Below are 17,849 nucleotides of genomic sequence, written 5' to 3' on the forward strand. Positions count from 1 at the left end.
TTTAGTCCGATTACAGCTGAGATAAAACTCACGGATGATCATTGACTCATTGAATAACTTTGGTTAGAGTGCAATGCAATTTTTTCTCGCTTTGCATTCATTTTGATTTACTGTATACGCTAATGTGGGCAAACCATTAATGGAGTTGTCTAGTAGCTCTTTCCTCACCTCATCATTTTTGCTCTTTTGTTTTTTTCTTCTTCTTCCATCAAGAGCAAATCACTGAAAAAGTTATCAATCTAAAAAGAGACCATACTTATCAATAACTGGTCAGCAGCATCAAAAAGAGACCATACTTATCAATAATTGGTCACAATAATTATGTTTTGCAGAATGTGAAATATTAAAGAAGGATGTAGCACAGGTGCAAAACAATGATAAATAAGCACTCACACATATATCACATATTGGAGCACTAATCTATGACAGTGCTGGAATAAGTAAGCCAAAATATTTTAGGGAAACTTAGAGCCTCTATCACCTGCCTTCAGTCAGTGTGGGCTTCATGTCTGGTAAAATAAAGCCAAAACCAAGACAACGTTCAAGAAAGAGAAATGCCAGACAAGGAATCAATATAATAGAATTATTTTGTAAATCTACATCAGTAAATGCCCTCCTACATGCTACTTCATCACATCCCCCTGCTATGGTTAAATCCATTCCTATTGGTCAATTTTTGCGCCTTCAGAGACTGTGCTCAAATGATAGAGATTTTGAGAAACAAGCAAATGAACTTAAAGAGAGATTTTTGGAACGCGGATATAGTCAACGTTCTATCCAGAGGGCTTATCGCTGGGCAAAATATACATCCCAACACCAAGCTCTTTATTGTTCTAAATCTATCCCACCGAGCAATATAACTAGATATATTACCCAACTTCATGGCCAGAATGAATTAATGCAGTTCTACCTCTCCAAATCATGGTCAGTCCTCCAAGCGGACCCTGTTATATCACAATACACTGGAAATGCTCCTAAAATTACATACAAAAGAGCAAGGAATTTGGGTAATTTTCTTGTAAAAAGTCACTATGATCATGATTCTACTATTCCTTCCTTCCTGTCCCAATTTAAAGGGAACCTGTCACCCCGTTTTTTGAGATTGAGCTATAAATACTGTTAAATAGGGCCTGCGCTGTGTGTTACTATAGTGTATGTAGTGTACCCCGATTCCCCACCTATGCTGAGAAATAACTTACCAAAGTCGCAGTTTTCGCCTGTCAATCAGGCTGGTCAGGTCGGGAGGGCGTGTTCACAGCGCTGGTTCTTCCTCAGCTTTACGTTGGTGGCGTAGTGGCATAGTGGTGAACAAGCAGCGCGCGATCTGCGCTGTCATCCCTTTCGTCGGTGGGGGCGGCCATCTTCCTGGGGCCGCGCGTGCGCAGATCGAGTGCTCTGCTGCACGGGGCTTCAGGAAAATGGCCGCGGGATGCCGCGCGTGCGCATTAGAGATCGCGGCGACCATTTTCCCAAAGCCGAGATGCAAACTCGGCTTTGGGAAAATGGCCGCCGCGATCTCTAATGCGCACGCGCGGCATCCCGCGGCCATTTTCCTGAAGCCCCGTGCAGCAGAGCACTCGATCTGCGCACGCGCGGCCCCAGGAAGATGGCTGCCCCCACCGACGAAAGGGATGACAGCGCAGATCGCGCACTGCTTGTTCACCACTACGCCACTACGCCACCAACGTAAAGCTGAGGAAGAACCAGCGCTGTGAACACGCCCTCCCGACCTGACCAGCCTGATTGACAGGCGAAAACGGCGACTTTGGTAAGTTATTTCTCAGCATAGGTGGGGAATCGGGGTACACTACATACACTATAGTAACACACAGCGCAGGCCCTATTTAACAGTATTTATAGCTCAATCTGAAAAAACGGGGTGACAGGTTCCCTTTAAGAATCCTCCTGGTTGCAAGCCATGCACTGGCTGTGTTGCCTGCACTAATGTTGTGACTAGGGTTGAGCGAAACGGATCGTTCATTTTCAAAAGTCGCCGACTTTTGGCAAAGTCGGGTTTCATGAAAACCGACCCGACCCCTGTGTGTGGTCGGCCATGCGGTACGCGACTTTCGCGCCAAAGTCGCGTTTCAATGACGCGAAAAGCACCATTTCTCAGCCAATGAAGGTGGACGCAGAGTGTGGGCAGCGTGATGACATAGGTCCTGGTCCCCACCATCTTAGAGAAGGGCATTGCAGTGATTGGCTTGCTGTCTGCGGCGTCACAGGAGTTATAAAGAGGCGTTCCCGCCGACCGCCATCTTACTGCTGCTGATCTGAGCCTAGGGAGAGGTTGCTGCCGCTTCGTCAGAAGAAGGGATAGCGTTAGGCAGGGTCCATTAACCACCAAACCGCTTGTGCTGTAGCGATTTCCACTGTCCAACACCACCTTTTGTTTGCAGGGACAGTGGAAGCTACATTTTTTTTCCTCAGCGCTGTAGCTCATTGGGCTGCCCTAGAAGGCTCCCTGATAGCTGCATTGCTGTGTGTACGCCACTGTGCAAACAAACTGCTTTTTTCAAAGCACAAATCCTGTTGTTCCTTCCTTTCTGCACAGCTATCTTGTTTGTTTGTCCACACTTTTTATTTAATTTGTGCATCAGTCCACTCCTTATTGCTGCCTGCCATACCTGGCTGAGATTACTGCAGGGAGATAGTAGTTGTAGGACAGTCCCTGTTTTTTTTTTTTTTTTTTTTTTTTAATTCTCCCTAAAAAAATAAGTTGTGGGAGATTAAGATTGGCATTTCTGCTAGAGTGCCATCCCTGTGTGTGCCATCTCTCTCACATAGTGGGCCATAGAAAGCCTTTTTATTTTTCTGTTTTTTTGGGGGGGAGGTTTATAAATTCTCCCTGAAAAAAAAAAAGTGGGAGATTAATATTGGCCTTTGGGCTTGTGTGCCAGTCCTGAGTGTGCCATCTCTCTCTCAAATAGTTGGCCTTAGAAAGCCTATTTATTTATTTTTTTTAAATTTGGTTTCTAAATTCTCCCTGAAAAAATAAAAAAAAACAGTGGGAGAATAATATTGGCCTTTCTGCTTGTGTGCCAGTCCTGACTCCTGGGTGTGCCATCTCTCTCTCAAATAGTGGGCCATAGAAAGCCTATTTTTTTTTTATTTGGTTTCTAAATTCTCCCAGAAAAAATTAAAAAAAAAGTGGGAGATTAATATTGGCCTTTCTGCTTGTGTGCCAGTCCTGACTCCTGGGTGTGCCATCTCTCTCTCTCAAATAGTGGGCCATAGAAAGCCTATTTTTTTTTTATTTGGTTTCTAAATTCTCCCTGAAAAAAAAAACAAGTGGGATATTAATATTGGCCTTTCTGCTTGTGTGCCAGTCCTGACTCCTGGGTGTGCCATCTCTCTCTCTCAAATAGTGGGCCATAGAAAGCCTATTTTTTTTTTTATTTGGTTTCTAAATTCTCCCTGAAAAAAAAAACAGTGGGAGATTAATATTGGCCTTTCTGCTTGTGTGCCAGTCCTGACTCCTGGGTGTGTCATCTCTCTCTCTCAAATAGTGGGCCATAGAAAGCCTATTTTTTTATTTGGTTTCTAAATTCTCCCTGAAAAAATAAAAAAAACAGTGGGAGATTAATATTGGCCTTTCTGCTTGTGTGCCAGTCCTGACTCCTGGGTGTGCCATCTCTCTCTCTCAAATAGTGGGCCATAGAAAGCCTATTTTTTTTTTATTTGGTTTCTAAATTCTCCCTGAAAAAATAAAAAAAACAGTGGGAGATTAATATTGGCCTTTCTGCTTGTGTGCCAGTCCTGACTCCTGGGTGTGCCATCTCTCTCTCTCAAATAGTGGGCCGTAGAAAGCCTATTTTTTTTTTATTTGGTTTCTAAATTCTCCCTGAAAAAATAAAAAAAAACAGTGGGAGATTAATATTGGCCTTTCTGCTTGTGTGCCAGTCCTGACTCCTGGGTGTGCCATCTCTCTCTCAAATAGTGGGCCATAGAAAGCCTTTTTTTTTTTTATTTGGTTTCTAAATTCTCCCTGAAAAAATAAAAAAAAACAGTGGGAGATTAATATTGACATTTGTGCTTGACTGACAGTCCTGCGTGTGTGGCATCTCTCTCATTTGGTGCCACCGAAAACAGAGTGTGTAACATTGTGCCTGATTTTCCTTGCGGTCTCACCCACCTGTAAAGGGATATCTAAATCATACTGAAGTTATAGCTCAACGTGTAACTTGTTTGACAGCAACAAATACCGTTAGTTTGGTTACGTTTTTAAAACAATGAGGAAGTCTGGTGGAAGAGGTCGTGGCTGTGGGCATTCATTGTCAGCTGGTAATGATGGTAGTGGTAGTGGAGCATCAGGTGGTCGTGGGAAAAAAAATATAGCACCTAAGTCTGGAGCTGTGGAGCCAGGTTCGTCGTGTGGCTACACAAGGCCTCAAACGCTCCCTTTTCTGGGAGTAGGAAAACCGCTTTTAAAGCCGGAGCAGCAAGAGCAAGTTTTGGCTTACCTTGCTGACTCAGCCTCTAGCTCTTTTGCCTCATCTTTTGAAACTGGTAAATGTAAAAGCAGCGCGTCGTTAGTGGATGTTCACAGTCAGGGACAAGTCGCTTCCTTGTCCTCTTCAGCAAAAACAACAACAGAGAAGGATGCAGCAGGTGACACAACGGGTTAATCCATGGAGCTCTTTACACATACCGTCCCTGGCTTAGAAAGTGAAACAGTTAACAGGCCATGCCCATTACAAGTTGAATCTGACATGGAGTGCACTGATGCACAGCCACAGCCAGACTACTATGCTGGTCCTTTGACTCAGACCACAACATTGCCCTCGCAGGGTTCTGATCCAGAATCAGACCCTGATGAGACTATGTTGCCCCGTGACGAACGCTATACCACCGACTTACACGGTGACACAGACGAAGTTGCACACGAGCTAGAAGAGGAGGTTATAGATGACCCAGTTGTTGACCCCAATTGGCAGCCATTGGGGGGACAGGGTGCAGGCGGCAGTAGTTCTGAAGCGGAGGAGGAGGGGCCGCAGCAGGCATCAACATCGCAACAGGTTCCATCTGCCGGGCCCGTAGGTGGGACAAAACGCGTGGCAAAGCCAAAACCTGTTGGAGGACAGCGTGGCCATCCGGTTAAAACTCAGTCTGCAATGCCTGAAAAGGGATCTGATGCTCGAAAGAGTGCAGTCTGGCATTTTTTTAAACAAAATCAAATTGATCAGCGCAAAGTCATCTGTCTAAAATGTTCAACTACCTTAAGCAGAGGTCAGAATCTGAAAAGTCTCAATACAAGTTGCATGCATAGACATTTAACCACCATGCATTTGCAAGCCTGGACTAACTACCAAACGTCCCTTAAGGTTGTAGCACCCTCGGCCAATGAAGCTAGTCAGCAACGCTACATCCCTTCCGTCACTGTAAGGCCACCATTTTCCGCACCACCTGCAGTATCTGTGCAGGTTTCTTTGCCAGGCCAAAGCAGTCAGGGTCAGGGAATCACCAGTTTCGTAGTAGGAAACACTGCATCTAGGGCACCGGCGGAAACAATACCATCTCCAACCGTCTCTCAGTCTGCCATGTCCACCAGCACACCCGCTAGTTCCACGATCTCCAGCTCTCCAGTCCAGCTCACCCTGCATGAGACTCTGGTTAGAAAAAGGAAGTACTTATCCTCGCATTCGCGTACACAGGGTTTGAACGCCCACATAGCTAGACTAATCTCGTTAGAGACGATGCCCTACCGGTTAGTTGAAAGCGAAGCTTTCAAAGCCCTGATGGACTACGCTGAACCACCCTACGAGCTACCCAGTCGACACTTCTTTTCGCGAAAAGCCATCCCAGCCCTCCACCAGCATGTTAAAGAGCGCATCGTCCATGCACTCAGGCAATCTGTGAGTACAAAGGTGCACCTGACAACAGATGCATGGACCAGTAGGCATGGCCAGGGACGATACGTGTCCATCACGGCACACTGGGTGAATGTGGTGGATGCAGGGTCCACAGGGGACAGCAATTTTGGGACAGTTCTCCCTAGCCCACGGTCTAGGAAACAGTTGGCTGTAGGCGTTCGCAACCCCTCCTCCTCCTCATCCTCCTGCAGAAGCGAGAGCTCGTCCACAGACCGCAGCCACCCAACCACTCCATCCGCAGCTGCCACTGTTGCACGCCAGTTGTCCCATTATGGGTCAGCTACTGGCAAGCGTCAGCAGGCTGTATTGGCTATGAAGTGTTTGGGCGACAACAGACACACCGCGGAAGTTCTGTCCGAGTTCTTGCAGAAAGAAGCGCAGTCGTGGCTGGGCACAGTAGATCTTGAGGCAGGCAAGGTAGTGAGTGATAACGGAAGGAATTTCATGGCTGCCATCTCCCTTTCCCAACTGAAACACATTCCTTGCCTGGCTAACACCTTAAACCTGGTGGTGCAGTGCTTCCTGAAAAGTTATCCGGGGTTATCCGACCTGCTCCTCAAAGTGCGTGGACTTTGCTCACATATCCGCCGTTCGCCCGTACACTCCAGCTGTATGCAGACCTATCAGCGGTCTTTGAACCTTCCCCAGCATCGCCTAATCATAGATGTTGCAACAAGGTGGAACTCAACACTGCACATGCTTCAGAGACTGTGCGAACAGAGGCGGGCTGTTATGTTTTTGTGGGAGGATACACATACACGGGCAGGCAGTAGGATGGCAGACATGGAGTTGTCAGGTGTGCAGTGGTCGAAGATACAAGACGTGTCAAGTCCTTCAGTGTTTTGAGGAATGCACACGACTGGTTAGTGCAGACAACGCCATAATAAGCATGAGCATCCCCCTAATGCGTCTGCTGATGCAAAGTTTGACGCACATAAAGGAGCAGGTGTCTGCAGCAGAGGAAGAGGAAAGCCTTGATGACAGTCAGCCATTGTCTGGTCAGGGCAGTGTACAGGACGAGGTAGCAGGCGAAGAGGAGGTGGAGGACGAGGAGGATGATGGGGATGAGTATATTTGTAATGAGGAAGCTTTCCCGGGGCCACTGGAAATTGGTGGCGTGGCAAGGCCGGGTTCTGGTTTTTTGAGGGAGGGCACGTAGATTTGCCTGAAACTGCCCCTCAACCAAGCACAACCGCAGATTTGACAACTGGAACTTTGGCCCACATGGCGGATTATGCCTTACGTATCCTCAAAAGGGACACACGCATTACTAAAATGATGAACGATGACGATTACTGCTTGGCCTGCCTCCTTGATCCTCGCTATAAAGGCAAATTGCAAAATATTATGCCACATGAGAACTTGGAACTAATATTAGCAAGCAAACAATCAACTCTTGTTGACCGTTTGCTTCAGGCATTCCCAGCACACAGCGCCCGTGATCGTTCTCACACGAGCTGCAGGGGGCAGCAGACCAGAAGTGTTAGAGGTGCAGAAATCAGAAGTGGCGTTGGACAGAGGGGTTTTCTGACCAGGTTGTGGAGCGATTTTGCTATGACCGCAGACAGGACAGGTACTGCTGCATCAATTCAAAGTGACAGGAGACAACATTTGTCCAGTATGGTTACAAACTATTTTTCATCCCTTATCGATGTTCTACCTCAACCGTCATTCCCATTTGATTACTGGGCATCCAAATTAGACACTTGGCCAGAATTGGCAGAATATGCATTGCAGGAGCTCGCTTGCCCGGCAGCTAGTGTCCTATCAGAAAGAGTATTCAGTGCTGCAGGTTCAATATTAACCGAAAAAAGGACTCTTCTGGCTACCCAAAATGTTGATGATCTAACCTTCATTAAAATGAACCACAACTGGATTTCGAATTCTTTTGCCCCACCTTGCCCGGCCGACACCTAGCTTTCCTATGAAAAGGTCTTGCCTGTGGACTACTCTGAATGACTTTAGCAATCTCATAATTTGAAGCAGCTGATTGTCCAGCATACGACATGTTTACACCTCCCTAAATGGCCAAACTCCCCACACGGGGCCGTGGTATCGCCACTTGGCGCAAGCACCCGTGAGAGTGCTGTTTGTCTGAAGAGGTGGGTGTGCACGCTTTTGGTCAACGGCACTGCCACTGGGTCCCTCATAGTACAATAAAGTGTCTCTGGCGGTGGTGGTGCGCACCCAACGTCAGACACACTGTTGTAACATGAGGGGCCCTGGGCCTGTACCGCCGGCCACAAGAGAGTTTTTCCACCCCCAGCTCAAACATTGCTCTACCACTTGCACAATTATCTCTCACAGTTCCACCAATGTTTAGTCTATGCGCTGACATCTTTAAATTCCTGCCACTGACAATACCATTGTGTTGACATGTATGATGGTACTTAACATAGTCAGGGGCAGTGTCCTATATTTACCCAAGTAAATACTTTTCGCCAAATTACTAGGTCTGAACCTACGCGGAGGAGCCCACCCCTGTACCTAATGATTGCACCCTTTTGTGTTTTCGTTTTGTTGTAATGCGAGACATTAACATGTATTTATAGTTTGGGACTACTAACTGGCAGACACTCATTACAATCGGCCTCCGCTGACAACACCAATGCTGCCTGTGTACCCCTGCAAGAGAATTCCAAGTGTCTACAGCCATATTTTATTATGTTAGGCCTACTACGCCTGTCTGCGGTCCCTCCTTCCACTAGTCCTCCAGTGACCTGTCTACTGCTGCCCGTGTACCCCTGGAACCAATTTTAAAGTGCCTACAGCCATATTTTATTATGTTAGGCCTACTACGCCTGTCTGCGGTCCCTCCTTCCACTAGTCCTCCAGTGACCTGTCTACTGCTGCCCGTGTTCCCCTGGAACCAATTTTAAAGTGCCTACAGCCATATTTTATTATGTTAGGCCTACTACGCCTGTCTGCGGTCCCTCCTTCCACTAGTCCTCCAGTGACCTGTCTACTGCTGCCCGTGTACCCCTGTAACCAATTTTAAAGTGCCTACAGCCATATTTTATTATGTTAGGCCTACTACGCCTGTCTGCGGTCCCTCCTTCCACTAGTCCTCCAGTGACCTGTCTACTGCTGCCCGTGTACCCCTGGAACCAATTTTAAAGTGCCTACAGCCCAATTTTATTATGTTAGGCCTTCGAAGCCTGTCTGCGGTCCCTCCTTACACTTGTCCTCCACTGACCAGACCACTGCTGCCCGTGTACCCCTGGAACCAATTTTAAAGTGCCTACAGCCATATTTTATTATGTTAGGCCTACTACGCCTGTCTGCGGTCCCTCCTTACACTTGTCCTCCACTGACCAGACCACTGCTGCCCGTGTACCCCTGGAACCAATTTTAAAGTGCCTACAGCCATATTTTATTATGTTAGGCCTACTACGCCTGTCTGCCGTCCCTCCTTCCAATAGTCCTCCAGTGACCTGTCTACTGCTGCCCGTGTACCCCTGGAACCAATTTTAAAGTACCTACAGCCCAATTTTATTATGTTAGGCCTTCGAAGCCTGTCTGCGGTCCCTCCTTCCACTAGTCCTCCACTGACCAGACCACTGCTGCCCGTGTACCCCTGGAACCAATTTTAAAGTGCCTACAGCTATATTTTATTATGTTAGGCCTACTACGCCTGTCTGCGGTCCCTCCTTCCACTAGTCCTCCAGTGACCTGTCTACTGCTGCCCGTGTACCCCTGGAACCAATTTTAAAGTGCCTACAGCCCAATTTTATTATGTTAGGCCTTTGAAGCCTGTCTGCGGTCCCTCCTTACACTTGTCCTCCACTGACCAGATCACTGCTGCCCGTGTACCCCTGGAACCAATTTTAAAGTGCCTACAGACATATTTTATTATGTTAGGCCTACTACGCCTGTCTGCCGTCCCTCCTTCCACTAGTCCTCCAGTGACCTGTCTACTGCTGCCCGTGTACCCCTGGAACCAATTTTAAAGTGCCTTCAGCCATATTTTATTATGTTAGGCCTACTACGCCTGTCTGCGGTCCCTCCTTCCACTAGTCCTCCAGTGACCTGTCTACTGCTGCCCGTGTACCCCTGGAACCAATTTTAAAGTGCCCACAGCCATATTTTATTATGTTAGGCCTACTACGCCTGTCTGCGGTCCCTCCTTCCACTAGTCCTCCAGTGACCTGTCTACTGCTGCCCGTGTACCCCTGGAACCAATTTTAAAGTGCCTACAGCCATATTTTATAATGTTAGGCTTACTACGCCTGTCTGCGTTCCCTCCTTCCACTAGTCCTCCAGTGACCTGTCTACTGCTGCCCGTGTACCCCTGGAACCAATTTTAAAGTGCCTACAGGTAAATTTTATTATGTTAGGCCTTCGAAGCCTGTCTGCGGTCCCTCCTTCCAATAGTCCTCCACTGACCAGACCACTGCTGCCCGTGTACCCCTGGAACCAATTTTAAAGTGCCTACAGCCATATTTTATTATGTTAGGCCTACTACGCCTGTCTACCGTCCCTCCTTCCACTAGTCCTACAGTGACCTGTCTACTGCTGCCCGTGTACCCCTGGAACCAATTTTAAAGTACCTACAGCCCAATTTTATTATGTTAGGCCTTCGAAGCCTGTCTGCGGTCCCTCCTTACACTTGTCCTCCACTGACCAGATCACTGCTGCCCGTGTACCGCTGGAACCAATTTTAAAGTGCCTACAGCCATATTTTATTATGTTAGGCCTACTACGCCTGTCTGCCGTCCCTCCTTCCACTAGTCCTCCAGTGACCTGTCTACTGCTGCACGTGTACCCCTGGAACCAATTTTAAAGTGCCTTCAGCCATATTTTATTATGTTAGGCCTACTACGCCTGTCTGCGGTCCCTCCTTCCACTAGTCCTCCAGTGACCTGTCTACTGCTGCCCGTGTACCCCTGGAACCAATTTTAATGTGCCTACAGCCATATTTTATTATGTTAGGCCTACTACGCCTGTCTGCGGTCCCTCCTGCCACTAGTCCTCCAGTGACCTGTCTACTGCTGCCCGTGTACCCCTGGAACCAATTTTAAAGTGCCTACAGGTAAATTTTATTATGTTAGGCCTTCGAAGCCTGTCTGCGGTCCCTCCTTCCAATAGTCCTCCACTGACCAGACCACTGCTGCCCGTGTACCCCTGGAACCAATTTTAAAGTGCCTACAGCCATATTTTATTATGTTAGGCCTTCAAAGCCTGTCTGCGGTCCCTCACTCCAATAGTTCTCCACTGACCAGACCAATGCTGGCCGTGTACCCCTGGAACCCAGCTGAAAGTGCATGGAGCCTACTTTTTTTCTTTGTTTTATATTTATAAAGCCCAGATGAACTACGCTGTACCACGGTTCAAGCTACCCAGTCGACACTTCTTTTGAGAGAAAAGCCATCCCAGCCCTCCACCGGCATGAAAAAGTCTGCATTGTCATAGCACTCAGGCAATCAAACAGTATAAAGGTGCACCTGACAAGAGACGCATGGACCAGTAGGCATGTCCACAAAAAGTTACGTGTCCATTACGGCGCACTGGGTTAATGTGTTGGATGCATGGTCCACAGGGGACAGCCTACAAAGTCTGTCTGCAGTCCCTAATTAAAATTGTCCTCCGCTGACCACACCACTGCTGCCCGTGTACCTCTGGAACCAATTTTAAAGTGCCTACAGCCTAATTTTGTTATGTTAGGCCTACTACGCCTGTCTGCGGTCCCTCCTTCCAATACTCCTCCACTGACCACACCACTGCTGCCCGTGGACCCCTGGAACCTATTTTTAATTGCATAGAGCATCCTTTTTTTAATAGTAGGCGTACAAAGTCTGTCTGCGGTCCATAATTGAAATTGTCCTCCACTGACCAGACCACTGCTGCTTGTGTACCCCTGTAACTTTTTTTAAACTGCATTGAGCCACATTTTTGGTTTAAGGCCTACTACCTGTGTCTGTCTGCGCCACTCAATACAGCTGTGTTCCTTTGAAAAAAGCTGAGCGTCAATAGTCTTGTTTTCAGCCTCTAGGAATTTGAAAACTGCATTGGGGCTACTACTTCGGTAGGGCCTACTAACGGTGTCTGCCGCTCCAAGGTGTTCCCCATGTTTCCTCTCCATTGCTTCGGTCTTCCGACTCTCGTTTAGTAGTTGTTGAAAACTACACTGCATTAGGCCTACAAATTGGGTATGGGGTGTAGAGACGGTGTGTTCCACTCCAAGGTGTTCCCCAGGTTTCCTCTCCATTGCTTCAATCTTCCGACTCTCGTTTAGTAGTTGTTGAAAACAACACTGCATTAGGCCTACTAGTTGGGTTGGTGCCTTCTATCTGTGTCTGCCGCTCCATCCTGTTCTCCTTCAATGAACAAAGCTGTGCCGCCGGTTTACTACTGTTGCCAATTTTGAACTGCATTTAGAATACTTACTGATTTGGGCCTACTCTCTGTGTCAGCCTCTCATTCCAGTTGTCCTCCACTGAACAAAGCAATGCCCCCTGGTTAGTCCTGTTACCAATTTTGAACTGCATTTAGCCCACTTTATTCTTTGGGCCCATATCTGTTTCCCCCTCATCCTGCCCATTGCCCAGCCAGTGATAGATGAGTCTGCTGGTACATTGACCCATAACGCAACATTCCCCGTGCACGCTACACTGCAAGATTGTGACCCTGCTGAAAGTCAGGTCCCCCTTCCCGCATACCATACCACATTACACAGGGACAAAGAGGAAGGTGCAGATGAAGGTGCAGCTTCCTTCATCAGGTGGGGGGAGGAATACTCGTTGGCGACGTCACTGGCACAGGGCCTCTCATAGTACGCAAATGTGTTGCTGCCGGTGGGAGGCACCCCCGCCGTGCAAACACACCGCTGTACTTTGAGGGGCCCTGTGCCAGTGCCAATGCCAATGAGTGGGCCCCCCCTGCTTGCTCAGGATCACAGCACTTGCAAAGTTGAAATACTTACCTCTCCCTGCTCCACTGCCGTGACGTGGTCCAGATGTCGTTGGCCCACTAATTGCTTGAACCAGCCCTACCCCACACAACTTTAGCCAAATGACCCCCAATTTCAAATGCCTTACAATTATTATAAGCTAAATTACGATTGACAAGCTTCAGTAGCAAGAATGGATGTTTTTGCCAATACAATGGGCTCTGTACATGTTTTCCTGGCCTCTACTCACTGCCGACTATGCTCCCCCATTGACTTGCATTGGGTTTCGTGTTTCGGTCGATCCCCGACTTTTCGCGATAATCGGCCGATTCCACTCGACTCGACTTTTGAGATTGTCGGGTTTCGCGAAACCCGGCTCGACTCTAAAATGGTCAAGGTCGCTCAACTCTAGTTGTGACAGCTCGGACCTTTTTAAACTCAAAGGGGGCTACAACATATAACATAAAAAATGCAATAACCTGTAAAACGAAGGCAGATATCTATTACCCTACTTGCCCATGTGATTTAACTTATGTGGGGATGACAACACGACGATTGAAAATTCGGGTACAGAAATATGTTTTGAGGATACAAGCCGCCAGGGAAATCAATGATATTTCTTCCCTAAAAACCCTCCCCAAACATTTTAAAAATTTTCACAACTGTGACGCATCTGTATTGAAAGTAAAGGGGATAGATATGATCAAATCAGGTGAGCATGGTGGGAAAATCAGTACAACGTCTGGCAATGTTAGAAACTAAGTGGATTTGGACATTGGATACAGTTTCTCCTAAAGGACTAAATTATTATTATTATTATTATTATAATACATTTTTATAGCGCCATTTATTCCATGGCGCTTTACATGTGAATACGGGGCAAATATAGACAAATACATTAAACATGAGCAGATAACAAGGCACACGAGTACATAAGGAGGGAGGACCCTGCCCGCGAGGGCTCACAGTCTGCAGGGGGTGGGTGAGGATACACTAGGAAAGGGAAGAATGAAAATGTATCTTTTGCCTCTTTTTTATAAATACTCTGTACACCATTATTTTTATCCTTTTTAAAAATAAGTATTTGCAATACTTTTAGTATTTGAATTGCCTTTTAACTATTATGGGTTTTAATTATTCTTTTATCTTATCTTACATTCTCTTTAGAAGTGGCCCTTACTGTCACTATTGACTACTATTACCTATGGTTGGATTTACCCTTGACTACTACATGTACATTTATTGCTCTTTTGGACTTGGGATCCTTATATATTATTGTCTAAAAATTGTTTCTATTTTGGCTAATGATCATTATCATCCTTGGTTGTTCTCATTAATATTATTATCTCTTATTATCTATTATTGTTATTTATATTTTCTATTAATTATTATTTTTTATTATTATTTTTCTATATTTTTATTTTATAATTTCTTTTTTTTATTATTATTTTTTATTTATTATCTATAATTTTTTATTATCTATTATTTATTATATTCTTTATTTTTGTTGCATATTTCTTTTCTTTTCTTTTTTCTCCATAAAGTACTTGTAAGGGTTTGTTTAATATATGCTGCTTCTCACATATTAGTTCCTTACATTGCTTTCTTTGTAATTTATCCCTTATACCTTACTATCTCTGACTCAATGGTATTGAATTATGTTACATTTTTTATCTTCTGACACTTTCTCAAAGCTATACTTTGTTGGCTATCACCTTTTTCCAGCATAACTATATTGTGCCTTTGCTTGTCATGGCTGTACTCTTTAAATCATTACCTTCTAGCCAGCATGGTGATATCACGCTCCTGGTGGTGCGCATGCGCTGCTTGTGTCCGGTTGCCCTGGATGGCCGTGTCACTGTGTCCTTGAAAATACCGGACCCATAATGCCGTGCGTCCGGTCACGTAACGCGGCGCTCCGGGACTTCTGGGACCTCCTGGCGGTGCATGCGCCGGTCACACCCGGGCTGTGTTTTTCGCCAATTATATATGTAGCTTATATATGTAGTCAGCTACACATATAGATATTTAACCTTCTTTATTTATTTTATATATATATATAAAATTGTAAAATATATATACCTTTGCTGCTCTTATGTGCTGTGGTTTTAGTCTCATGTTTGGTAAAATGCCTTGACTAAGCTACTTACTAGTGTTGAGCATTCCGACACTGCAAATATCGGGTATCGGCCGAGTTCAGATATTTGTAGGATATCGGATACCGGAATCGGAAGTTCCTATAGTGCAATGATGCACTATAATGGAGTGTGGGTGGTGCGTGGGCAAAGACTGCGTCTGTGTGTGCGGGCGGGGTCTGTGCGTTACCGTGGGGGGTTCTTTGTGGGCCTGCCGGGGATCTGTATGGGCCTCTCGGGGGTCTGTTGGGCCTGCCGAGGTCTGTACGGGCCTCTTGGGGGTATGTACGGCCTGCTGGGGGTCTCTGCGGCCTGCCGGGGTCTGTTTGGGCCTCTTTGGGGTCTGTGCGGCCTGCCAGGGGACAGTAGTAGACCCATCATACGGTAAATGTGTTGCATGTAAAAAAAAAAAACTACATACAACATACTACATACATACTACATACATACTACATACATACAACATACATACTACTTACATACTACATACATACAACATACTACATACATACATACTGCATACATACTACATACATACCATATACATACAGCATACATACTACATACATACTACATATATACAACATACATACTACATACATACCACATACATACTACTTACATACTACATACATACAACATACTACATACATACATACTACATACATAGTACATACATAGTACATACATAGTACATACATAGTACATACATACAAGATAGTACATACATACAACATAGTACATACATACTGCATACATACCACATGCTACATACATATACATACATACTACATACATACAACATACATACATACTACATACATACATACATACTACATACATACTACATACATACAACATATATTATACATACATACTACATACATACTGCATACTACATACATACTACATACATACATACATACTACATACATACATACTACATACATACTACATGCATACTACATACATACATACATACTACATACATCCAACATACAATACATTCATACATTACATGCAATACATGCATACAGACATACAGTACATATAACATAGTGTACATACTCACCATCACTTGTCACTTTGTTCCCCGAAGCCAGTGTCACCTGTAAAAAATATTAAAATAACAAACAACCAATATACTCTGAAGACACAAAAGAGAATAGTAAAACCAAAAACACTCAGTTTGAAAAAATGTTGCAGTAATCCGCAAGTGCTAGTAAAAGATGTAAAAAACAGGGTATTTGGTTGATACGTTTTTTGCAAAAAATGTATACTAAGCTGCTCTACCAATCTTCACGGTATACCCTTATCAGAGCAGTCCTAACTAATGTATGCAATCCCTATCTGATGTATTTAAAAACCTGATCATCTGTATATAACCTGTGTGAACAGGGTTCAGAGAGGAAAAATCCATGTGTGCATACAGGGTAGAACAGCTTTTGTGCAGATAGCCCAAGTAGTATCAACCAAATACCCTGTTTTTTACATCTTTTACTAGCACTTGCGGATTACTGCAACATTTTTTCAAACTGAGTGTTTTTGGTTTTACTATTCTCTTTTGTGTCTTCAGGTTTCTTGGTGGTGTGTGAACATGATCATACAGACTTGTTCACTGTGCAAGTAGCCCATGTGTTCCTGTTTCCATAATTGTTCTCTTGTGTCTACAAGACTGGGGAGTTCCACCACTCCTCTTGGGCTATCTGCACAAAAGCTGTTCTACCCTGTATGCACACATGGATTTTTCCTCTCTGAACCCTGTTCACACAGGTTATATACAGATGATCAGGTTTTTAAATACATCAGATAGGGATTGCATACATTAGTTAGGACTGCTCTGATAAGGGTATACCGTGAAGATTGGTAGAGCAGCTTAGTATACATTTTTTGCAAAAAACGTATCAACCAAATACCCTGTTTTTTACATCTTTTACTAGCACTTGCGGATTACTGCAACATTTTTTCAAACTGAGTGTTTTTGGTTTTACTATTCTCTTTTGTGTCTTCAGGTTTCTTGGTGGTGTGTGAACATGATCATACAGACTTGTTCACTGTGCAAGTAGCCCATGTGTTCCTGTTTCCATAATTGTTCTCTTGTGTCTACAAGACTGGGGAGTTCCACCACTCCTCTTGGGCTATCTGCACAAAAGCTGTTCTACCCTGTATGCACACATGGATTTTTCCTCTCTGAACCCTGTTCACACAGGTTATATACAGATGATCAGGTTTTTAAATACATCAGATAGGGATTGCATACATTAGTTAGGACTGCTCTGATAAGGGTATACCGTGAAGATTGGTAGAGCAGATTAGTATACATTTTTTGCAAAAAACGTATCAACCAAATACCCTGTTTTTTACATCTTTTACTAGCACTTGCGGATTACTGCAACATTTTTTCAAACTGAGTGTTTTTGGTTTTACTATTCTCTTTTGTGTCTTCAGGTTTCTTGGTGGTGTGTGAACATGATCATACAGACTTGTTCACTGTGCAAGTAGCCCATGTGTTCCTGGAACCAATATACTCTGTGATCTTTCATACTTGCGTCGGTAGGGGTCCGTCGCTATGCGTCGGGCTGACGTACCGACGCACGTTGTGAAATTTGTGCATGACGTGGGCAGCGGATGCTGTTTTTCAAAGCATCCGCTGCCCATTTTGAAGTCCAGGGAGGAGGGGGCTGAGTTTCGGCCATGCATGCGAGGTAGAAAATGGCAGACGCGACGGACAAAGAAACGTTCACTTGAACGTTTTTTCTTGCCGACGGTCTGCCAAAACATGATGGATGCGACGTGTGCCCATCCGTTTTGATTTTTTATGCTGTTTTTGATGCAGTTTTTGGTGTCGTTTTTGATACAGGTTTTTGGTGCGGTTTTTGATACAGTTTTTGGTGCAGTTTTTATACAAGTTTTTGGTGTGGTTTTTGATGTAGGTTTTTTGTGCTGTTTTGG

This window comes from Ranitomeya imitator, chromosome 2 (genome assembly GCF_032444005.1).
Source record: "Ranitomeya imitator isolate aRanImi1 chromosome 2, aRanImi1.pri, whole genome shotgun sequence".
NCBI lineage: Eukaryota > Metazoa > Chordata > Amphibia > Anura > Dendrobatidae > Ranitomeya > Ranitomeya imitator.